The sequence below is a fragment of the Notamacropus eugenii genome, chromosome 1, assembly GCF_028372415.1.
Source record: "Notamacropus eugenii isolate mMacEug1 chromosome 1, mMacEug1.pri_v2, whole genome shotgun sequence".
Lineage (NCBI taxonomy): Eukaryota > Metazoa > Chordata > Mammalia > Diprotodontia > Macropodidae > Notamacropus > Notamacropus eugenii.
The window spans coordinates 452,612,852-452,638,368 of NC_092872.1; the positions used below are offsets into that span (position 1 = coordinate 452,612,852).

Here is a 25,517-nt window from a genome sequence, read left to right on the forward strand (position 1 = left end):
GTGAAATGTTTAAAAGTGGAGTATTTAAGAATGTCTCAAAAATTAGTGAGTTTTCCCTCATTAAGAGTCTTCAGAGGCTAAAGAACTACTTATGAAATTTGCTTTAGAGAGGATATTTGATGGCCTCTGAGGCAACAGGATCACAGAATCACATATTCAGAGGCAGAACAGGACTTATAAGTCAAACCCTTTCATTTCACAGAAGAAAATGAGGACTAGAAGAGTTCAGAAACTGGTTCTTCTTTGCCAGGCTGTAAGAGGCAGAAATAGGACTTAAAATCAGGTTCAACTCCAGATCCAACATTCTTTCCAATGTACCACAAATGTCAAATTGGTATTCCATAAATGGCATACAGAATTAGAGTTAGAATACTTAAATAGATCTGTGATCTTATCAATTTGATATTTCAGTATGATGATGCAGATTGAAAGCTATCCATCCATATCTACTTTTCACATTCAACTTTTTTCCATGTGTTTCTACAAATTTGACACTGGGGGTCCACCCAACATTCTGAAAGTCATCCTCCCTTCCTCCTATCACTGTACAGAAATCAATTAAGCCCTCTGGCTATGAAACTGTTATCTGTTACCCTGACCATAAAGACCAATCCTTATTATCTTTTGGCCAGTGATAGGCTTTATTCCTGTGCTAAATTCCAAATTTATTTTACTTTGCTGTCTGTTCAAACCCATCATGCAGCTCTTTACTGTTCTCTGTATGATACTCATTTTCAATTCTCTGCAGAATGTTGTATTCCCTGTCTCAAAGCCATAAGATTACAATAATAGATTAGTATTTTTTAAAAATGGTCTTTTGTTTCTAGAAGAAGTCGCTGTCATTAAAAGAGCTCTGAAATTTTCTGAAGTCAATCTAATACATTCTTCTGCTTAATTCTGGGCCTAGCTCATACCTACATGTATGCTGCAGACCTCTTTACTGATGTACAAATTCCTCAGGTTGGTTGTTGAACCAACTGCAGGTCACAATAAAGAAACAAACATTCTTTATCTATTTGGTTTTTCCAAGTGACCAAGCTCTTCTGAATGGCTAAAGATCTCTTCAAGGATGGTCTATAAAGTTCTGGGACTTTATGTAACCAGCACAAAGTCTTCTGCAAAGAGGAGTATTTTGGAGGACTTCACCTCATAGAAGATGACTAAGGTGATTTTTAGGCTCTTTTTTGTCTGCTTGTTAGGGCAACTGATTTATATCTGTTAAACTTCTGAATGAAATTATAATAGGCATCATTCTTTCTACGGTTAATTTTCCATTCACAATTATCAATATCTTATTTGAAGAAGTCAGGATTTAGTTGGTTCAATTGCATGCCACATATTTTTCTCATTATTCTTCTAGCTTTTAGTAATTGTGATCTGTACTAATATTTAAATAATCTGACTTATACAGACAGCTGATTCAGGAATAACTCATATCATGAATGAGTCCTTCTTGTCTGTTAAAATATAATCAATTTTATTGGATGTTATTCAATGCTTGCCATGTCTAATGCCTGTCTATTTATCCCCCAAAGAAAACATTAATGATGTAAAGGCTCATATTTCTTGATAATCTACAAATCTTTGGCTGCTTTTATTCCATATTTCTGGCCCATCCTATCCTATGTTTTTCTTGCCATCCTCATTTATTCCCTACCTTTACAGTGAAGTCAACAAGTGTTAAAGTCAAATTTGGAAGATCTTGAGTTCTTTATAGGATTTTTCTACCTCTTTATCCTCTGCAACCGATGCTGGTATAGAAGCTGTAATTATTCTCATGGAAGTCTTTTGGCACATGATTATCATTAACACTGCAATACAAGATGATCAAACAACCCACAAAATGACTTTTCTTGTTGCTTTTAGCATACAATAAAACTAGCTCTGCAAATTCTTTTTACTTGCCTTTTCAAACAGTATCTGTTAGCAATCTTTCCATTGAAATGTGGCTTCCTTCTTTTTGTTTTGTTCATATTGGGAATGTCAAGGTATGATTCAGTTCATTAAACAGCCTGTCCACTTGTCACTGGGCAAAGATCTCACATTCAGATTACTACCAAATTAACAAATGGTCTAAAAACTGTGTGTTTTTATAATCCTCCACCCACTTTTCCATCATTCTGTTACTCCACTATACAAGATGTAAAAAGATGGGTTTATGTTTTAGTGAAAAGCTGGGGATAATTAAAAGTACCGCACAATTTCCCGAAGATAATTTAGCCCATTCTTCAATTCTGGGTCTAGTTCATGGTCCATCTATAGTGTCTATCCTAGATATGTGTGTATTTATGTGTGTATGTATATTTTAATTCAGCAGTTCTAACATGGCCCTACTTGTCTGTATCCCCTTCTGAACTTCCCTTTGCTGTCTTATGCACAAAATTATTTTATTTGTCTCTCTATTGCCTCAATTTCTCCTTGGAACCCTTTCTTTTCCTCTCCCAGAGAAATATCCTATAAAATATAAAATTGGGTGGGAGGCGGGAGAAAGAAAAAACTGAGAAAAAAATTTAGCAAAATTTTGATCACTATATGGGGAAAAAATGTGATATTATATACAATGTTCCAGACTCACAGACTTCCAATATCTTCACAGCATGAGACTGAGATATCTTGTCATGCCTCTTCTTTGGACCCAAGCTCGTTTTTAGTAATTTTTTGGTTTCAGTTTCTTTATTTCCATCTTATCAGTAACCTCAGTAGCCCCTGCCCTTCTGACTGGACGACCAGAAGGCTGAGCAAAGAACCCTTCTCAATGCCTCAGTGTAAAGAGAACTCCCAAGCAAGTCATCTCTGCATGTCCCACAAGTTTGTACTCCTTGGATTAGGTACCACTAAGACCCCAAACCTCTAGGTACCTTCTTCCTCAGCTCTACTTCTCCTCTTTCACATACTTTTCAGATTTCTTCTGTGTTTTTCCCTCATTCAATTGTAAGCTTCTTTAGGACAAATAAAGAGCTTTACAAATTTAAAAAATTTACCAATTTACAATACCTGGCACATGGTAGATGCTTTACACTTATTTATTCATTTCTCCTTCCCTGTCCCTTTCATATAGTCAAAATTATTTAATACATCTTTAAAAATGCCTCTACTCTGTATATTTTTTTAAAAAATATTTCATAGCTGATCTTTTCTTTTTTTACATTATTTTTAGATCATTATCACTACCACCTATATATTCCATACTCCCTAGCTCCCAATAAGGCCCTTTCTTAAAACAAATAAGTATAGTTAAATAAAACAAGTTCACACATTGGCTGTGTTTGAAAATGTATGTCATCTTCTGCATTTCTAGTATATCACTTCTCTGTCAGGAACTGAGAAGCACGAATCATCATTCACTGTCTAGAATCATGATTGATCAGTACACTGATCATAGTTACTAGTAAGTCTTTCACATTCATTTTCCTTAACAATGCAGTCATTGTATAAATTATTTTCCTTGTTGTGGGCATTTCAGTTCATACAGGTCCTCCCAGGTTTCTCTCAATTCATCCCTTTTATAATTTCTTTTTTACACAATGTTACATTGACATTATGTACTGTAACTGTTCATTCATTCTACAACTGATGGGTACCTACTTAGGGTGATGATTATAAAGGGAAATAAGAGGAAAAAAGCCTAGCAGAAAGAAGTCCAAGCTAAAGGGTAGAGGGATATGAGTATTCTTATTAACTACAAAGGACAGCAAAGATGCTATCCACTTCCAGAGAAGAACTGATATATGGAAACATATATTCCATGGTTTCACAGGTATATCTACGTCAAATGTTGGCCTTCTTTAGTATAGGTTTGGGGGGAAGGAAGGGATATAGCTTTTAACTCAAAATATAACAAAAAAAGTAAATAAACAAAATAAATATTAACCAAACAAAAAAGAAGGCAATCATAAAGAAAGAATTCAAAAATCAAGGAGCCACAATCAGGATCCCACAATATTTAGGAGCCACCACCACAAAGAAGGAGAGGGCATAGAATGATATTGCAGAAGGCAAAGGATCTAGGTCATAACCAAAAATAACCTACCCCAATGAGAGGTAGAAAATGAACCTTTAACAAAATAAAGGTTTTCTAAGCATTCCTGAGAAAAAAGACCAAAGCTGAGTAGAAAGTGTAACATACAAAGGACAGAATTCAAGAGAAGCATACAAATTTTAACATGAGTGAGGAAAAGTGTTTATATTCTTATACAGGGAATTAATACATGTAGGCCCCCAAAACTTTAACATCAGTTATTATCATAGAGAAAATCTTAACTAGATAGAGGGCCTAAATAGAATTCTGTTTTGTTGAGATGACTGCAAAAGAATGAAATGGATGGGGAACAGGAATGTACTGGAAGATGGGAGAAGGGAGGGGAAGAATGGGCAAAATTTTCTCACATAAACAGAGGGCACAAAAAGGAGTTTTTACAAGGACGGGCAATGGGGAAAGAACAGATGACATGAATTTTATTGTCATATGAACTGGTTAAAAGAAGGAAAGATACACATACAGAAATATATCTTATGCAACAGGCAAGCAGGAAGGAAAAGGGTTAAAGGACAAAGGTGATATAAGGGGAGGTAAATTAAAGGAAGGGATTAATTAAAAGCAAAACTGACTCTTAAAGAGAAGACAGAGGAAAAACAAGGATAGCTAAGAAAATAGGATGGAGAGCAAGACAGTTAGCAATCATAAATGTGAATGAGATGAACTTATCCATAAAAAAGAAGACAGTAGAATAAATTAAAAACAAGAATCTGGAGGTGGAGCCAAGATAGCGGAGTAAAAGCACTGACTTGCTAGAGCTCTCCCCCCAAGCCCAACCAAATACCTATAAAAAAATGACTGTAAACAAATTTTGGAGCTGCAGAAACCACAGAATGACGGAGTGAAGCAAATCTCCAGACTAAGACAGCCTAGAAGGTTGATGGTAAGTGACTATCACGCCATGTTGGCAGCAGAGTATAGTCCAGTGTGGGCCATGCCGGCACAGACAGGACTTGAGCAGGTCTCGGGGAGACTGAATCTCTGGTACCTGTGGTGGTTTCCAGACTTCAAGACTCCAAAATGCTGAGGACAAAATGTAAGGTCAGTGAAAAAAACCTGTGGGACCTGTATGAGAAAGTAGAGTGGTCCAGCCCCAGTCCCAAGGCAATAGAGGGGGTGGAGGAGTCTAAGGAGCCTGAGGCAGCAGGAACAGGGGCAACTAAAGTTGTATATGGAGCTCTGGGCCCGCAGATTGTGGGGGGACCAAGCAGCTGACAGCACACTCCCCCACCGCCCGCCTCAACACAGTAAGCAGAGAACTACCTTGGCTGGGGAAATGAGCAAAAACTGGAAAAAGAATCAGACTACACATTCTTACTTTGGTGAAAAGGAAGTTTAAAATATACAAACAGAAGACAACAAAGTCAAAGCTCCTATATCCAAAGTCTCCAAGAAATAATATGAATTGGTCTCAGGCCATGAAAGAACTCAAAAAGAATTTTGAAAATCAAGTAAGAGAAGTAGAGGAAAAATTGGGAAAAGAAATGAGAGTGATACAAGAAAATCATGACAAATGAGTCAACTGCTTGCTAAAGGAGATTCCCCAAGATGCTTAAGAAAATAACACTTAAAAAGGTAGACTAACCCAAATGGCAAAAGAGATCCAAAAAGCCAATGAGGAGAAAAATGCCTTAAAAAGCAGAATTGGCCAGAGGGAAAAAGAATTCCAAAAGCTCAATGAAGAAAATAATTCTTTAAAGATTAGAATGGAGCAAATGGAAGCTAACGACTTTATGAGAAATCAAGAAATTATAAAGCAAAATCAAAGGAATGAAAAATAGCAGACACTGTGAAATATCTCACTAGAAAGACCACTGACCTGAAAGTTAGATCCAGGAGAGACAATTCAAAAATTACTGAATTACCTGAAAACCGTGATAAAAAAAAAAAAGAGCCCAAACTTCATCTTTCAAGAAATGATCAAGGAAAACTGCCCTGATATTCTAGAACCAGAGGGTAAAATAGATATTGAAAGAATCCACCGATTGCCTCCTGAAAGACATCCCAAAAGGAAAACTACTAGGAATATCGTAGCCAAATTCCAGAACTCCCAGTTCAAGGAGAAAATATTGCAAGCAGCCATAAAGAAACAACTTGAATATTGTGGAAATACAATCAGGATAACACAAGATCTAGCAGCTTCTACATTAAGGGATTAAAGGGCTTGGAACATGATATTCCAGAAGTCAAAGGAGCTAGGACTAAAACCAAGAACTGCCTACCCAACAAAACTGAATATAATACTTCAGGGGAAAAAAAGGTAATTCAATGAAATAGAGGACTTTCAAGCATTCTTGATGAAAAGACTAGAGTGGAATAGAGAAAAATACAACTTTCAAACACAAGAGTCAAGAGAAGCATGAAAAAGTAAAGAAGGAGAAATCATAAGGGACTTATAATAGTTGAACTGTTTTACATTCCTCCTTCAAAAGATCATATCTGTAACTCTTAAGATTTTTCTCAGTATTAGGGTAGTTGGAGGGATTACATACATATAGACAGAGGGCACAGGGTGAGTTGAATAGGAAGGGATGATATCTAAAAAAATAAAATTAAGGGGTGAGAGAGGAATACATTGGGAGGAGAAAGGGAGAAATAGAGTGGGGCAAATTGTCACATAAAAGAGGCAAGAAAAAGCTTTTTCAATGGAGCAGAGTTGAGAGGGAAAGGGGGAACCTTACTGTCATCACTTCTGGCTTAGGGAGGGAATAACATGCACACTCAATTTTGTATACTACAGGAAAGTAGAGGGGGAAGGGATTTGCTGGGTGTGGAGGGATGATAAAAGGGCAAATGGGAGGAAGAGGTAATCAGAAGTAAACACTTCTGAGGAGAGATAGGGTCAAATGAGAGAATATATGGGGGACAGGATAGGATGGAGGGAAATATAGTTAATCTTTCACAACATGACTATTATGGAAGTGTTTTGCATAACTACACATGTACAACTTATATTGAATAGCTTGCCTTCTCAGTGGGGATGGGTGGGGAGGGAAAGATGGGAGAGAAGTTGGAACTCAAAGTTTTTGAAACAAATGTTAAAAATTGTTTTTACATGCAACTGGGAAATAAGATATATAGGTAATGGGGTATATCTTGCCCTACAAGAAAATAGAGGGGATGGGGACAAGAGAAGAGAGGGGTGTGACAGAAGGAAGGTCAGATTTGGGGAAGGGATAATCAGAATGCATGCTATCTTGGGATGGGTGGTGAGGAGAGATGGGGAGAAAATTTGGAACTCAAAATCTTGTGTAAGTGAATGTTGAAAACTAAAAATAAACAAATAATTTAAAAAAGAGAGAGAGAGACCAAGAATCCAAGAATAGGCTGTATATAAGAAACACATTTAAAACAGAAAGGTATACACAGTTAAAATAAAGGGCTAGAATAGAATCTATTATTCAACTAAAGTAAAAAAGATAGAGATAGCAATTATGATCCTAAACAAAGCAATGGCAAAAACAGACCTAATTAAAAAAGATCAACAGGAAAAATGCATTTTGTTAAAAAGTATCAAAGACAATGAATGGATAGCAACACTAAACACAATGCAGATCAAATGGCATAGCATCTACATTCATAAAGGTAAAATTAAGTGAGTAAGAAACAGAACCTAGGTACATCAAACCAAAATATAAACCAAGAAAAAGTTAGCTATGATGGACCTTTAGAGAATATTGAATGGGATTAGAAAATAGTATAGCAATTTCTCAGTTCTATATGCCACATTCACAAAAACTGACCACATGTTAAGCATAAAAATCTCACAATAAATACACAGAAGGAGAAATATTAAAGGTACCTTTACCAAAAACAATGCATTAAAATTATATTCCATAAAGGGACTTTGAAATATTGATTAAAATTAATTGGAAACTAATAACTTAATACTAAAGAATTGGTGGATTAAATAACAAATCACTGAAACAATCAGTAATCTTACTAGACAAATGACAAAAATGAGACATAACAATACTACATAAACTGTTTGAAAGAATGGAAATGAAGGAATCCTATCAAATTCTTTCTCTGCCATTAATATTGGTCTTGATATCTAAACCAGGAAGAAGCTAAGCAGAAAAATAAAACTATAGCCTAATTTCCCTAATGAATATTGATGCAAAAATTTTAAACACAATGCTAGCAAAGAGACTGTAGCAATATCACAAAGGACATACGACATGACCAGACTAGATTTATACCTAGAATACAGAGCTGGTTCAATATTAGGAAAATTATAAGCATTATTGGTCACATTAATAACAAAACCAACAAAAATCATATGATTACATGCAGAAAAACTTTTGATAAAATACAATAACCATTCCTATTAAAACAATAATAACAACACAGGAATAAACAGCGCTTTCCTTAAAATGAGATAAGTTTTATCTATCTATCTATCTATCTATCTATCTATCTATCTATCTATCTATCTATCATCAACAGTAAGCATTCTCTGTAATAGGGATAAGTCAGAAGCTTTTCCAATAAAATCAGGGGAAAAGCAAGGATGTCCATATCACCATTACTATTCAATACTGTACTAGATATACTAGCTATAGTAGTAGTACAAGAAAAAGAAAATGAAGTGTGAAGGGGGTTTAACAGAAGTTATTTGAATAAGCATGGGCAATAAGGAAACAAACTATTACTCAGTGCAGGCGATACGATGTTTTACTTAAGAGAACAACAGGGCTAACTGAAAAACTAATTGAAATAACTAACAACTTTACAATGAAGTTATAACATAAAATAAACTCATACAAATAAATCATCAGCATTTCTATGTATTACCAATGAAATCCAGCAGGAAGAGATAGAGAAATTCCATTTTAAATAACTATGGATGGTATAAAATATTTGGGAATCTATCTGCCAGGACACACACAGAAACTATATGAACACAATTACAAAACACTGTTCACACAAATAAAGATCTAAATAACTGAAGAAATATTAATTGCTTATAGGTAGGCCAAGACAATAAAAATGACAATACTACTAAAATTATTGCAGTCAATGTCATACCAATCAAATTATCAGATGATTATAGATTTATTTTTCTTTATAGAAAAATAATAATAAAATTCATCAAGAGGAATAAAAGGTCAAGAGTATCAAGGAATACTAATTTAAAAAACAGGAAGGAAGGGGTCCCACCAGCACCATATGTTGAATTACATTACAAAGCCATAATCTCCAAAACAACTTGGTACTGAGTAAGAAACAGGTTAATCAGTAGAAGAGATCAGGGATATAATACATAGAAGCAGAAGAGCACAGTAGCCTAGTGTTTGGTATAAGCAAACATCCTAACTACTGGAGCAAGAAAACTAATTAACAAAAATTGTTGGAAAACTGGAAACTAGCAGAAATGAGGTACAGACTATATGCCAAATGAGGTACATCTAACCATATGCCAAGATAAGCTCAAAATGGCTACATGATTTAGACCTCATAAGCAAGATAGGAGCATGGAAAAAATAATCAATCATATCAGGAAGAGCTCATGACCAAACAAGAGGAAGAAGTGTTCAAAGAAAGTAAAATGGACAATTTTGATTACATAAAATTAAAAAGATTTTACACAAAAGCAAATGCATCTAAAATTATAAGAAAACAGGAAACTGGGATAGGGGAGCTTACTGCAGGTTTCTCTGATAAAGGTTTTATTTTTAAAATATATAGGGAACTAAGTCAAATTTACAGGAATAAAAACCACCCCCCAATTGACAGATGAGATGACTAGGCAGCTTTTAGAGGAAGAAATTAAAGCTCTTGAAAGTCATATGAAAAAATGCTCTAAATTACTAACAATTAGAGAAATGTAAATTAAAACAATCCTGAGGTTCCAAATCATATCCATTAGATTAACTAAGATTAAAAAATAGGAAAATGACAAATGCTGAAGAGGATGTGGGAAAACAGGTACAATAAAGCACAACTGGTAGAGCTGTGAGCTAATCTAACTAGTCGTTTTGGAAAGTTATTGTAACTATGACCCACCCCCAACAAGTTATTAAATTGTGCATACTTTTTGACCTGGCAATACTGCTTACCAAACCTATGTCATAAAGAAATCAAAGAAAGAAAAAAGGGATCCCACATACAAAAATATTTATAGCTGCCCTTTTCTGTAGCGGCAAAAAATTGGAAACTAGCATATGAATAGGATAGAATACTATACTGTAAGAAATGATGAAGGGGTTTCAGAAAAGCCTAGGAAGAACTGAAACAAAGTGAAATGAGCAGAACCAAGAGAACAATTTATGCAGTAACAGCAATATTGTAAAGATAATCAACTTTCAAGGACTTAGTGACTGATCATCACAATGACCAACCATAATTTCAAAGGATTCATCTTGAAATGCCTCCTGACAGAGAGCAAGAGATAAGAGATGGACAGTATATGTATTACACTGGTATATTTATGATGTTAAAAGAAAGCTAGAAACATTCCCCTAATATGTTGGATTGCCCCTATGGAGAATTTATGAGAGAGAACAAAGAAGAGTTAACAGGCTAGATTGGGATCTGAGTTGTTAGTGGAAATATCCACATCAATAGTAGATCATAGATCCATCGGAACATTTGAGTATATATTTTGAAAAGAAGGAGTTGGAATCTGAATCACTGGAGGGAGCAAAGATATCAATAATATAAATCAAAGTACTTCCTAGGGAAAAAAAAAAAACGAAAGCAACCTAATACCTAAAATGGATGCTTTTCTTAAAATTACATGTGCATACAACGCACTTCATAAGGTGATTTGTAAGGCTCAAATGAGATAATTATGTTTTGCAACCCTTAAAACCATGTGTCAGTTATAATTTTTGTCAGCCCCAAACATATTTGAAAGTGTAAATATAATATTCTCTACTCTTCACAAGATGTAGGTATTCTTTTGTGAAGATTTTTTTCAAGTAAGTAAACAGTTTTACATATAGCATTTACCAAATGTTTTAGGAAACTCTCTGGATGCCCTGCCTTGTTTTGTTTTGTTGAGGAGGGGAGCATTCTAAGGGGTTAAACCATTGGAATGATACAAATTCAGACGGGCTGCTTTCACTGAAAATTCCAATGTAATTAAATCATTTCCTTTTCTTCAGTTTTTGCTTACAAAACTTCAAAATTGGGTTTCCTCACAGTAGCTACTTAAACTTTGCACCAGTGAAAGATTTTTTATTAAAATCCCATGAAAATTACTTTATTACTTTAGTATTATACAATTAACTGCTTCTTTCTAACACATTACAGCTCTTTTTGACAAGATAGTTTATAAAAATTCTTGAATATTTGTCCTAGACAAATGAAGAACATAACTTCTGTCTGCATTAAGGAAATGCTTTATGAACATTAGATTACAAAGGACAAGTACTGATTAAGGCTACTCTGATGACCCTAACCTAACAGTTCAAATATTTGTGTACTTTACATTAGAACAATCTGACTTCCTGTTAATGAAAGTAGTCTAAGAAAATATTATTATTTTTTTCCTTATCCAAACAATGCTAATGGGGGGGGGGGTGTTCCTTTAAATATAACTGTTGGTTGATGGGTTGTTTTTGGCAGCATTTGTGTACTGATCTATTTCTTTTTAAGATTTTTTTTAACTTAAAACATCAAAAAATGAGCACATCTATGCAGATCACTTGCTGTTTTAAAAGTATGTAATAAATTCTACATGTTCCATTCAAAATTGTTCTTGTTGGTGTTTTCTTCTGCGAATTTACAAAAAATTAGAATGCTTCTGTTTTTATTGCTAATACTTCTTCCCTCCCCTACTTCACCTCCCCAAAATAAAAAAATAAGAAGGGGTACGGGTATTCTTGTTATAAATAAGCATAGTCAAGCAAAATGAATAATCCCTATAGTGGCCATATCAAAAAATGTGTTTCTTTCTATATCTTGCTTTGTCAAGGAGGTAACCAACACGCTTCATTAGAGGTCCTCTGAAGACCTGATTGGTCAATGCTTTGATCAAATTTCTTAATTCTTTCCAAGTTTTTCTTTACAATTGTACTGTCCGTATATAAATGGATTCTCATTGTTTATTTTGCTTCATTCAGTTCATATTACTCAGAATTCTCTGAAATAGCCTCATTCACTATATCTTATGGCACAGTAATCTATTATATTCATGTCCCATATTTTGCTCAGTTATTCCCCAATTATCTAAGAGGAAACCTAATGCCACCCCTTTAATTCTATTCTCCCCAACCCTTTTAATTTTCTCTTCAGGATTAGGAAGTTTATTTTACTTCTTATTATTTTGATAATTCTCTCCTTGGAATTATCCTCCCTCTTAACATTCCCTCCCTATCCCCACTTGCTTCCCTGAGAGTCTGATGTTTATATGTGTGTGTAAGTTCAACCCTCATTTGTTTCAGACAGAGTGAGCTTCATCTTCGTCTAATGCTCCCAGTCCTTCGACACTTGTATATTCTTCCTGTCATGTACATCAGATATGGGAAGTAGTAAGTTCCACTCTATTCCTACTTTCTACAATAAAATTTACTTTTTTATTCCTAATTCTCTTTCTCCTCTTCTGATCCTCTGAACAGAATCAATCCACTCCCAGGACCTGTTTTTCTTTTTTTTTAACTAGTCTAATACCTTCTGATGATACAAAGTTTTCTGAAAATGAATTTTCTTTCCCTACCTACTGGAATGTTAGCACTACATAATCATACTGTCCCTTCCAATTGCTCAGATAAGTTTACCTTGCAAGGTTTCTCTAGACTCCTGTATTTGCATTTCACAATTCCTACTCAAATCCAGTCTTTTCATCAGAAATACTTGGAAGTCCATTAAAGATACATTTTCATCTCTACAGGATTACACTCAACTATGCAGGGTAAGTTATTCTGAGTTGTAAACCTTCTGGTATATTGTACTTTAGACCTGCACAATATATAGCCCACGGGTCACTTGTGGTCCACCAAAGGATTTCAGGTGGCCAATAAAAAATGTAGGTTTGCCACTGTGTATGCTCTGTCACATGACTCACGGCAACCAACCATCATCAGTCTGTTTCTTGTCTAACCTATATTCAGCACCAAGAAGTTTAGCTTATTTTAATTTTGGCCTCTAGCTGCTACCAAGTTGTACAAGTCTGTTGTAGTCTATGGTCTCTCTGGTTTTTAGGAAAAGCTCTAGATCTTATGTGATCCTGACTTTAGTGCCTAAAGTACCTAAACTCCTTTCTGGATGCTTAATTTATTTTTTCTTTGACATGGAAGTTCTGAATTTTGGCTATGACATTCTTGGGACATCTTTTAGTAAATGATTGTTGCTTTCTTTACTTTGCACACTGGGTTTAATAAACCTGGGCACTTTTCATTTATGATTTCCTGACAAAAGTTTGTAAGTTTAAAAAAATTATTTTCAGGGATTCCAAAAATCTCTCCTTGACCTGTTTTCCAGATCAGTTGTTTTTGATACCAGATGTTTTATATTTTCTTCTATTTTTTTCAATCTTTTTATTTGATCTAATATTTCTTTCTTTTCTTTCTTGACTCTGTCCTTTTTCAAAAGTGTTTGCCTCTGGTTACCCCCCCCCCCCCCCCCCGATCCCCTTGCCCTTTACTTTCCAGTAGAGTAAGATATCCAATTGAGTGTGCATGTTATTCCCTCCTTAACCCAAATCCAATGAGAGTAAAGTTCACTCATTCCCTCTCACCTCCCCCATCTTCCCTTCTATTGTGAAACTTTTTCTTGCCTCTTTTATGTGAGATAATTTACCCCATTCTATCTCTCTCCTTTTCCCAATATATTCCTCTCTCACCCCTTAATTTTATTTTTTAGATATCATCCATATCATTCATATTCAACTCACTATGTACCATCTGTCTGTCTATCTATCTTTCCTCCAACTACTCTAATACTGAGAAAGGTCTCATGAGTTACAAACACCATCTTTCCATGGAGTAATGTAAACAATTTAACTTTAATAAGAATCTTGTGATTTCTCTTTCCTGTTTACCTTTTTATACTTCTCTTGATTCTTGTGTTTGAAAGTCAAATTTTCTAGACTTTTCAGCTCTGGTCTTTTCAGCAAGAATGTTTGAAAGCCCTCTCTTTGACAGAATGACCATTTTTACTCAGTTTTCCTGGGTAGATGACTCTTGGTTTTAATCCTAGCTCCTCTGACCTACCAAATATCATATTCTAAGTCCTTTGTTACCTTAATGTAGAAGCTGCTGTATCTTGTGTTATCCTATTTGTATTTCCACAATATACGAATTGTTTCTTTTTAGCTCCTTGTGATATTTTCTTCTTGACCTGGGAACTCTGGAATTTGACTAAAATATTCCTAGGAGTTTTCCTTTTGGGATCACTTTCAAGAGTTGATCAGTAGATTCTTTCAATATCTATTTTACTCTCTGGTTCTAGAATATCAGGGCAGTTTTCCTTGATCATTTCTTGAAAGATGAAGTTTGGGCTCTTTGTTTTTATCATGGTTTTCAGGTAGCATGATAAGTTTCAAATTATCTGTCCTGGATCTATTTTCCAGTTCAGTGGTTTTTCCAATGAGATTTTCGTGCTATCTTCTATTTTTTCATTCTTTTGGTTCTGTTTTATAATTTTTTGATTTTTCATAAAGTTACTTCCATTTACTCCATTCTAATTTTGAAGGAATTATTCTCTTCAGTAAGCTTTTGGACCTCCTTTTCCATCTGGCCAATTCTGCTTTTTAAGGCATTATCCTTATTGGCTTTTTGTACCTCTTTTGCCATTTGGATTAGTCTATTTTTTAAGACGTTATTTTCTTCAGTATTGGGGGGGGGGGTCTCTTTTAGCAAGCTGTTGACTCATTTTTCATTATTTTCTTGCATCACTCTTATTTCTCTTCCCAATTTTTCCTCCACTTCACTTACTTGATTTTCAAAACCCTTTTTGAGCTCTTCTATGGCCTGTGACCAATTCATATTTTTCTCACTACATATTTTTGCTGTAACAGCTTTGACTTTGTTGTCTTCTTCTAGTTGTACATTTTGATCTTCTTTGTCACCAAAGTAAGATTCTATGGTCTGAATTTTTTTACACTGCTCATCTTCCCAGCCAAATATTTGACTTTCTAACTCTTTGTCAAAGTAGGACTCTGCCTCCAGGAGTGGTGGGTGTTGGTGTAGGTGTACTATCCCAGGTTTCAAGGGTTTTCTATCAGCAGCTAGATCCCCCACTCTCTGTGGGCCCAGAGTTCTGGAAGCAATCACTGCTGCTATTGCTGCCACCCACCTCCATCACTCTGAGGCTGTGGCTGGATCTCAGTCAGACTGCACTCCTCTTTCACCCATGTCCCACAGAATTTTCTCACTCACCTTCTATATTGTCTTCGGTGTTTGTAGGTTGAGAAGTCTGGAAACTGCCACAGCTGCCAGTGATTCAGTCCCCTGAGGCCTATTCCTGTCTGGTCTGTGCTGTCACCAGATCACACTCCACTTCCAGCTTGGTGTAATATACCCTTCCTCTCAACCTTCCAGGTTGTCTTGGGCTGCAGATTTGTTTCACTCTGTCATTTTGTGGGTTCTGTACCTCTAGAATTTGTTTAGAGTCATTTTTTACAGGTATTTAATGGAGTTTGTGGGAGAGCTCATGCAATTCTCCCTGCTTTTACTCCACCACCTTGGCTCCACTCCGTGGATCAGATATTTCTTGCAGAATTAGTAATTCCTATTTAGCTTATTCAAGTTTTCAGGGATTCCATTTTCTAAATAAGACTTACTACTGTTTATTTCTCCTAAGCTATTTATTCAAATTCCAACCCTTTTCTCGAGAACTTTTATTTCATATATCATGTTTCATTTATGCTAGGTATTCATTATAGTCCTTGTAGAAAATGCATTTTTCCTTTAAGTCTATATTTGTAGTTGTTACAGATTTGCCATTTTTTTTTGTGTGCTAGATATTGTTTTATTTGATTGACTCATATCTTCATCTTTATTTCCTGAACTGGCACTTTGTACCAAGGGAAAAGTCTACACTTGCTACATTCTTACATAGGGTGGTCTGGCACTGAACCTTCAGGATTCTTGTCTTGGCCTCTACCTCTATGGTTTAGATTTTTAGGACCCCCTTGTGGTTCCTCAAAAAAGTTTTAAGAACTTCAGTGGCTCTGGACATGAGGTATCCCAGTCTGAGCACTGTGGCACTGAAGGTCAGTATCATATAGGTTGCTTGCTGCTACTGCTCCTCTGCTTTCAAGGTTCCCAATTCAGGACTTTCTTAGGGAAATTCTTTACTCTTGTTGCTTTAGCACATAGTCCCTGAAAGTCTCTGCTTTTGCAAGGTAGTACTAGCATTAGCTTTGCTAGGGGTGGGGTTGGAGGCTTAGCTGACTTTTTGTGAAGTTCTGGAAGAAGTTATCATAATTTTTCATTGAATTCTTGATCATTATTTGATCTGGTACAATTTTAAGGGTTTCATTAAAGTAGGTATGTGGGAACTGGGTGTCCTACATCCAGTTCAAGAGGCCAAGATGAACAGAAGTGCAGAGATTTTGTTTTTAAACTATATTTACTGTTATAAATCTTAGCTTCTTTTTTAAGAATCAGAATTATAAAATGTTATCCAATAAGGTTAAAAAGTCACTAAGATACTTATATCTACATTTACTACTACAGGAAAAAGTTGCGATCCACTGAACTATATTTTTCTTCCCAACACAGAAAAAGTTTTCTCAACAAATATGTATATTACACATCTACCTAAAGAGTCACAAAAATGACTGGTCACAGAAACACTTTGGAGCTGAGAATCTCTGAATTGAAAGTCCCAAGTTGTAAAACTCTCCCCAACCTCAAACAAAGGGACAAAATTAAAAAATTATTTGGTTGTGGAGAAACTGATACAATACGTATATTGTTTTCCATTAATCCAGAGTAAATATCCCTTTCTTGCCCTAGGGCTGTGTTGTTGATCAGGAAGACACTACACATAAACTATTGTCCAGGCCACTTGATCATCTTGCTTTGTAAACAATAATCAAATCAATACCACTATTCTACTGTTTCTGGAAAAGGTGTATCACTCCATCGCCCTATAGCTCCATTCAAAATCTCTGTGACTTCATCCGTTGGTCACATTCCCTCCATACATGTTGTCTCTTCCTGTTAGAATCAAACCTCTTGAATACAGGTACTGTTTCTTTTATATTTATATCCCTAGCACCTATAACAGTAACTAAAATGCAGAAAGCGCTTAATAAACACCTTTTTCATTCATTTATCATTGATTCACAGTCTTTGACAGTAAGCCTATTATTAGCACTATAACCTAAGACTAGTATAAAAAGGAAGAAAGTTATTTTCAAAGAAATTTCTAGCAATATTACTTGAAATTGCAAAAAGCCAAATACATCCTAACAACTGGAAAATGGCTGGACAAACCAATATATCAATGTAACAGAATACTAAGGGAGGAAGGAAGACATATGCTTGAAATGCCTAAAATAATGCAGATAAAGAATTCAGAAAGAAAAAGTCAGTATACAAAGAAAATATACATACAAAAACAGTGATGAAGGGATAATAATGATGGAAGGAAATGGGTGGGAGAAAATAATTATTTGTTACAAAAATATTTAAAATTAAAATGAATTAAAACTATATTTTCAATATAGCTATTTGTTAATACATTTTATTAAAAGTTCATTATTGATTAATAACAAACTGATAAATCCCTGCCCACAAATATATAAAACCCTATGAATTATAGAGTAACAGTATAATAGAAAGGGTACATTCTAGAAAATAATTTGGAAGTAGACACAAAAAAGGAACTAAAATGTACATGCTCTTTGACCGAGTGATTCCACAGGTAGTCCCATACTCTAAAAAGATCAAAGTACAGTTCTTATGTACACAAAAGCATTTATAGTGTATCGTTTTATAGGGGTAACAATGGAAAACTAAGGGGTACCTATCAACTAGAGTATGACTGAACAAATTATAGTATAAGAATGTAATACAATATTATTGGAGTGTAAAAAATTATAAAGGGAGTCAGAGAAACCTAAGATAACTTTTTATGAACTGATATAAAATGAAGTGAGCAGAACCAGGAGAATAAATTATACTACAACCTCAATGTGCTATAAAAATGAACAATTCTGGAAAGCTTAAGAACTCTAATCAATGCAGTGATCAACTATGATTCCAGAGGACTGTTCATTCCAGTCAATAAACATTTATTAAGTGTACACTATGTGCCAAGCACAGCACTAAGTGATGATGATACAAATACAAGAACTAGAAAGATGGTCCCTGACCTCAAGGACATTGCATTCTAATAAGGGTATATAATATAAAGGTGAGCTGAGGTTGGAAGGGAGGGGATAACACAGAACAGTACATAGTGGTATATGTAGTCTAATGACTCAAAAGCAAAGAGAAAGTAATGATGGCTGGCCTGAGCCCCTCCTCAAAATGAAACCATCAGAAGAAGGAGGTTTCTGGACAGAGGAATATTCGAAGGTGAGAACACTACAAAAATACAGGGAACTTCAAAGGCAGCTGGGACATAGTATCAAGGTCTGGAGACTTTGAAGTAGAAGCAGCAGAGCATCATGGAGAGGTGATGAACGAATATGAAGAATGAGACACATTTCTTGACACAGTTAATGTTTTACTCCTCTGTTGTTTATTCTTTATGTTCTGAGGGGTAGAGTGGGAGATGACGGGAAGGGAAGATAAAAAAATTGCTTGATAATTTAGATAAATAATTCTTAAAAGAAATTTCAACAAAAGAATGAAAAAATGGAAGATAATGTGAAATATCTCATTGGAAAAACAACTGACCTGGAAAATAGATCCAGGAGAGACAATTTAAAAATTATGGAACTACCTGAAAGCCATGATGAAAAAAAGAGCCTAGACATCATCTTTCATGAAATTATCAAGGAAAACTGCCCTGAGATTCTAGAACCAGAGGGCAAAATAAGTATTCAAGGAATCCACCGATCACCGCCTGAAAGAGATCCAAAAAGAGAAACTCCTAGGAACATTGTGGCCAAATTCCAGAGTTCCCTGGTCAAGGAGAAAATATTACAAGCAGCTGGAAAGAAACAATTCAAGTATTGTGGGAATACAATCAGGATAACACAAGATCTAGCAGCTTCTACATTAAGGGATCGAAGGGTGTGGAATAGGATATTCCTGAAGTCAAAAGAACTAGGACTAAAACCAAGAATCACCTACCCAGCAAAACTAAGTATAATACTTCAGGGAAAAAAAAAGTCTTTCAATGAAATAGAGGACTTTCAAGCATTCTTGATGAAAAGACCAGAGCTGAATAGAAAATTTGATGTTCAATCACAAGAATCCAGAGAAGCATGAAAAGGTAACCAGGAAAGAGAAATCATAAGGGACTTATTAAAGTTGAACTGTTTACATTCCTACATGGAAAGACAATATTTGTAACTCTTGAAACTTTTCAGTATCTGGGTAGTTGGTGGGATTACACACACACATACACACACACACACACACACACACATACATAGAGACAGAGTGCACAGAGTGAATTGAAGAGGATGGGATCATATCTTAAAAAAAAAAATGAAATCAAGCAGTGAGAGAGAAATATATTGGGAGGAGAAAGGGAGAAATAGAATGGGGCAACTTATCTCTCATAAAAGAGGTAAGCAAAAGACTTTTCAGTGGAGGGAAAAAGAGGGGAGGTGAGACAAAAACATGAAGCTTACTCTCATCACATTCGACTAAAGAAAGGAATAAAATGCACCCTCATTTTGGTATGAGAACTTATCTTACAATTCAGGAAAGTGGGGGAGAAGGGGAGAAGCAGGGTGGGGGGGGATGAGGGAAGGGAGGGCAATAGGAGGAGGGAGCAATTTAAAGTCAACATTCTTGGGGAGGGACAGGATCAAAAGAGAACAGAAGCAATGGGGGGCAGGATAGGATGGAGGGAAATATAGTTAGTCTTACACAACGCGACTATCATGGAAGTCATTTGCAAAACTACACAGATATTGAATTGCTTGCCTTCCCAAAGGGAATGGGTGGGGAGGGAGGGAGGGAGGGAGGAAGAGAAGTTGGAATTCAAAGTATTAGGAACAGATGATGAGTATTGTTCTTGCAACTAGGAAACAAGAAATACAGGTAATGGGGTATAGAAAGTTATCTGGCCCTACAGGACAAAAGAGAAAATGGGGACAAGGGAAGGGAGGGATATTAGAAGAGAGGGCAGACTGGTGATAGGGATAATGAGAATGCTCAGCATTTTGGGGGAGGGGGAGGGAAATGGGGAGAAAATTTGGAACCCAAAATTTTGTGAAAATGAATGTTAAAAGCTAAATAAATAAATTTTTAAAAAAAAGAAATTTCAAGTCAGAAATGAGGGTATCTGAGTTTAGATTTCTATTCTTCTGACTCTGCTACTTATTAACTGTATGATGTTGGTCAATTCAACTTGATTCCATAAACATTCACTAAGTGTCTACTCTATGCAAGGCAAAGAGGAATACAAAAAGCCATAGGGGAACGCTAAAACAAGAACAAAACAGTCTCTGATCTCAAAGAGCTACATGAGGCTAGAGGAAAATGGGGGGCAACAGAAATACAACATTAAATAAATACAGGGCAATTTGAAAGAAGAAAGCATTAACAAATGAAGTAAAAGGAGAATTTTATGAAGAAGCAGGGGCCTGAACTAACTTTTGAAGATAAATATTCTGAAAAGGAAATGACGAAGAACTGCATTCTAGGCATAGGGAACAACCAGGAGTTTATATTCAGTCAATGAACATTTATTATGTGCCAGGTACTGTGCTAAGTGCTAGGGATCACAAAGCATGGCAAAAGACAGTCTCTGCTTTCAAGGAATTCATAGTCTAAAAGGGGAGAATAAATAAATAAACAAATGAACAAACAAATGGTAGAAACAGGACAAACAAGAAATAATCAACAGCAGGAAGGGACCACAATTAAGGAGGGTTGGGAAAGGCTTCTTACAGAAGATAGAATTTTAATTGGAACTGCCAGGAGGCAGAGATGAGAAAAGAAAGCATTCAGGGATAAAGGACAGATGGTGAAAATGCCTAGGGTAAGGAAATGGAGTCAGGATAAAGGGCAGTTAGGTAATACAGTGGATAGAATGCTGGGCATGGAGTCAGGAAAACTCATCTTCCTGAGTTCAAATCTGGTCTTAGACACTTCCTAACTGTCACCCTGAGCAAATCAAGTCACTTAACCCTGTTTGTCTCAATTTCCTCATCTGTAAAATGAGCTGGCAAAGTAAATGACAAACCATACCAATATCTTTGCCAAGAAAACCCCAAATGGGGTCACAAAGAATCAGACACAAACTGAAAACAACTGAAAAACAACAGAAGGAGCATCTCATGTCAAGAAGAGTAAGGAGGCCAGTGTCACTGGATCACAATGTCAAAGGACAGAAGGGCATATACAAGAGATGTCATGAAGGGGAAATCAACAGGCCTTGTCAACAGGTGAAAGCACGTGGAGTTAATCATGACACCTATGACAGGAACTTGGATAACAAGGACAATGGCAGTCCCTTCAACATAATAGGAAAGTCAGGAAAAGGGAAGGTTTGGAAGGTAAAGATGAAGTGTTCATTTTGGGACATGTTGAAATTAACATGTCTACAGGACATCCTGTTTGAGGTGTCCGCTAGGCAGTTGGAGATGTGAGAATGGAATTTAGCAGAGAGACAACTCTGATGACCCCTCAAATATTCCCAGTGTACAATTTGTCAACCCCAACTTCCATCCCATTACTGTCACATACCATATTTTAGCCGTTACAGTTACTAAGGAACTGCATTACTTCCAAAATCCTGAACTCAGATGTTCCATTCATTAAGCAAAAATTTCTATCCTGTTTTTTCCATTCCCTCACTCGTAGTAAGCTTGTTCTCTTTCATTCACTCTGCCCCCCCAAAAAATGAACATTCTAAATGAAGATTCTAAATCCAAAAGCCCCTTTTTTCTTTAACAGAATGTCAAAGTTCTAAACTAGATAGTTTTTAACTCAAATATTCAGATTGGATTGATTTTCATACTGAAATTATCTTCCAAAATTAATCTGCTTACATAAGAAATAATCAGTTTAAATATTCCTTGATACTCATGATATTTAAGTTTCTCTAATAAACATAAATAATAATGATTGCAGTTCATATTTCTACAAGCCTTAATTCAAAAGAAAGCAAAATGTTTTCCTTACAATAAAGTGCAAGACAAATAAAATTTCCAGAGTTTCCCTAATGTCCCTAGAATAAAATTCAAATTCCTACATTTGCATTTAAAGCCAACCACACTGTGACTTAAAACCTACCTTTCCAGGAGCAATATACTATTCCCTTGTAAAGACTTTATGTTCTAGCCAAACTGTTCCCCTAGTTGCTCCTCACACACCTCATTCCACCTCTTATCATAGTGCCTGTGCACAGTTATCCCCACTGAGCCCCAAGGTTAGAAAGCATATCCATCCTACTTAACTCCAGACTGTAGAACCCTAATTCCTATCAGCCAAAACGCCTCCTCCCATTTAAGGCCTTCCCTGATCTCCTAATTGCTAATGTTACCCCAAAATCACTTTTTATTTACTTTATCTAGATTTTACATTTACTAATATGTCTGAATTATGCTACTGAGAGCACAGACTTGTTTTTGTCTTTATATACCAAGCACTGGTATGTATGGCACTACATCTGGTACATAGTGAATGCTTAATAAATGCCTGTTAACTGAACAGCCTTATGAAATGGGTTGTATTAGAATTATTATTCACTTTTTACAGATGAAGAAAATGAAGTTCAGCACTTCAATGAGTGTCAGAACCAGAACTTGAACTCAGATAGTTGTCAGCAAATATTTATTGAGGCAAGAGGTAAAGAAGTACCTTCCAGGCATAGGGAACAACTAAGAGAACAGTCAACAAACACTTATTAAGTGCCTACTGTGTGCCAAATACCATGCTAAGGACTGGGGATATAAAAAGAGGCAAAAGATTGTGAGTTCCCTGAAAGCAGAGTCTATCCTGTGGGGAGGTAAATGTGTACAAAAAAGCTAAATATAGGAAAAAAGAAAATAACTAAATGAAGAGCACTAGAATTAAGAGGGATTGGGAAAGGCTTCTTATAGAAGACAGGATTTTAGTTGGAACTTAGAGGAAACCAGAGAAGCCAGGAAGCAGTTGAGAAAGGAAAGCACTTCAGGAATGTGGAACAGTCAGAAGAAATTCCTGGACTTGAGATGGAGTGTCCCGTTTGAAGTATGACAAGGATAACAGTGTCCCTGGACCAAAGACTATGTGATGGGGAGGAAAGTATAAGAAGGAGTCATGATGGTTTTGTCTAGGTCTCCTAACACATCTCTTTCGCAACAGCCTCCAAAACATGACAGATCAAACCCTAATTAGGAAAGACAAGAAAAAGTCACAGTAAGTCATTTTTCTAGCCTAGAGCAAATTAGGACAGCAGAGAGAGAGAAGTCTGCAGACAATGGTGTGGAGGTTAGTCAGAAGCACACCAGGAAGGCAGCACTGGCAGTGGTGGTGGCAGAACTGGAAGCATTCCAGCACTAAGAGATGGAAAGGGAAACAAGACAGAGCACCAGGATAGGAAGCTCTGGTACAGAAATAGATCCTAGAGGACCATGGACAAGCTACTGGGAAAAGGAATAGGTACCCTTTGGTAATTCTGCCACCCATCAAATGGCTTAAGTTCATAGATCCAGGATGAAGAGAAGCAAATCTAATGCAGCAGAGGGCAACAGTACTAAGACAAATACCAGAAACTTACTTGTGTGACTGAGGCCAGATGCAGAGCAGCAAATCAGCTCTAACCTTTAGCCCATAAGATTGCAGTGAAAAAAAAAAAAAGGCATCAGATCAAGATCAAAGGGAAACCAACAATTCAGTTGCTCTGAATATAAAGAACCTCTCAGTGGACTAACACTGACTGAGTTCAGCTAGAGCCTACTGAAACTCAACCACACACAAGCCAAAAGAATCAAATTTGGGGCAGAAACTTGCAGAGTTTAGGAGGACAGTAATCAGATCTCATCCCAGATCACACCACTCCGGAAGCACTGAAAACCTGCAGAGCCTCAGACTGAGCAGAAACTCAGGCCAGCCATATTCCCCAGAAGTGAGCAAAGCCCAACACTACCATAAAGTCCAAAGTAAAGATGCAGGCTAGAAGAATTAGCAAATAAATGAACAAAAAAGGATCCAACAATAAAGAGCTACTATGGTGACAGGGAAGCTCAAGACACAAACACAGAAAACAGTGACTTGAAAACATCTAGATGGAAAGCTTCAAAGAAAAATGCAGACTGAACAAGCTCAACAAGAATTCCTATAAGAATTAATGCAAGGGCTAATGAAAAAGATAAAAAAGAACAAAAATCTGATTTCAAAAACAGACTATGAGTAGTAAAAGAAAAAATGAGAAAAGAAAAGAAAGCTATCCAAGAAAGTTATTGAGTGGGATAGGTTTAGTGAAGACTTCTCAGATTGTAATTCTTCTCTCAGGGGTGAGGTAAGACCTAGAGGCTCAAGATTACAATATTTTTAGAATAGAATAGTTCCATATAAGGATATAAAACTGTGTAGCATATTAGGGTCTCAATGATTGGATAAAACTTACATAATTCCTTGATGTCTTAATTTCAAAAGGGATTGGTTAGATTTTGTGTCTAGAATGTAAGATCATATTCTCAGCTAATGAGAATAATGGTCAGTGGAGGGGGAGGGACTTGCATTAGGGTCTACATAAATCACTGCCTTTTCTTTGTCTTCGGCTTTCCTACTCCAGGTGAACTGGTATAGGATTGTCCCGATTCTCGAGAATCTAGTAAATAAACTTTCTGTCATCACTTTGAGAGGCCTCTGAGTAATTGATTTATGTAGGGATCTGAGCCATCCCACACATTATGAAAACAAAATTAACAGCTTGGTTAAAAAGGTACAAAACCTTACTGAAGAATATAATGCCTTAATAATTAGAACTGGTCAAACAGAAGTTAATGACAACTTAAGACATCAAGAAATAATGAAATAAAATTAGAAGGTTAAAAAAATACCATAAAAATATAAAATAAAAAAAGAACAAATAGAGAAAAGCATAACTATTAAATGTATCTTTTTGTTGCTGTTGAGTCATTTTTCAGTCACATTCAACTTTTCATGACTTCATTTGGGCTTTTCTTGGCAAAGATTGTGAAGTGGTTTGCCATTTCCTTCTCCAACTGTTTTTACAAAGATGGAACTAAGGATTAAGTGACTTGTCCAGAGTCACACAGCTAGTTAGTGTCTGAAGCCTGGATTTGAACTCAAGAAGAGGAGTTACTCTGACTTCAGGCCAGTACTCCATTCACTGTGCCACCTAGATGCCTAATGCATATTTTACCAAGCTTAATGCATAAAAGGTTCACGCAATAAAGAGCCTTTGAAGGATAGATTAAAAATCAATTGGAAATGAAATAACT

At 36.0% G+C, this 25,517-nt stretch overlaps 1 protein-coding gene across 4 annotated transcripts in view; it reads right to left on the minus strand.

Moving 5' to 3' along the window:
* Positions 1–25,517, minus strand: part of GARRE1 (granule associated Rac and RHOG effector 1) — a 122,023-nt gene that overhangs the window by 30,892 nt on the left and 65,614 nt on the right. The gene's annotated exons all lie outside the window — the stretch shown is intronic.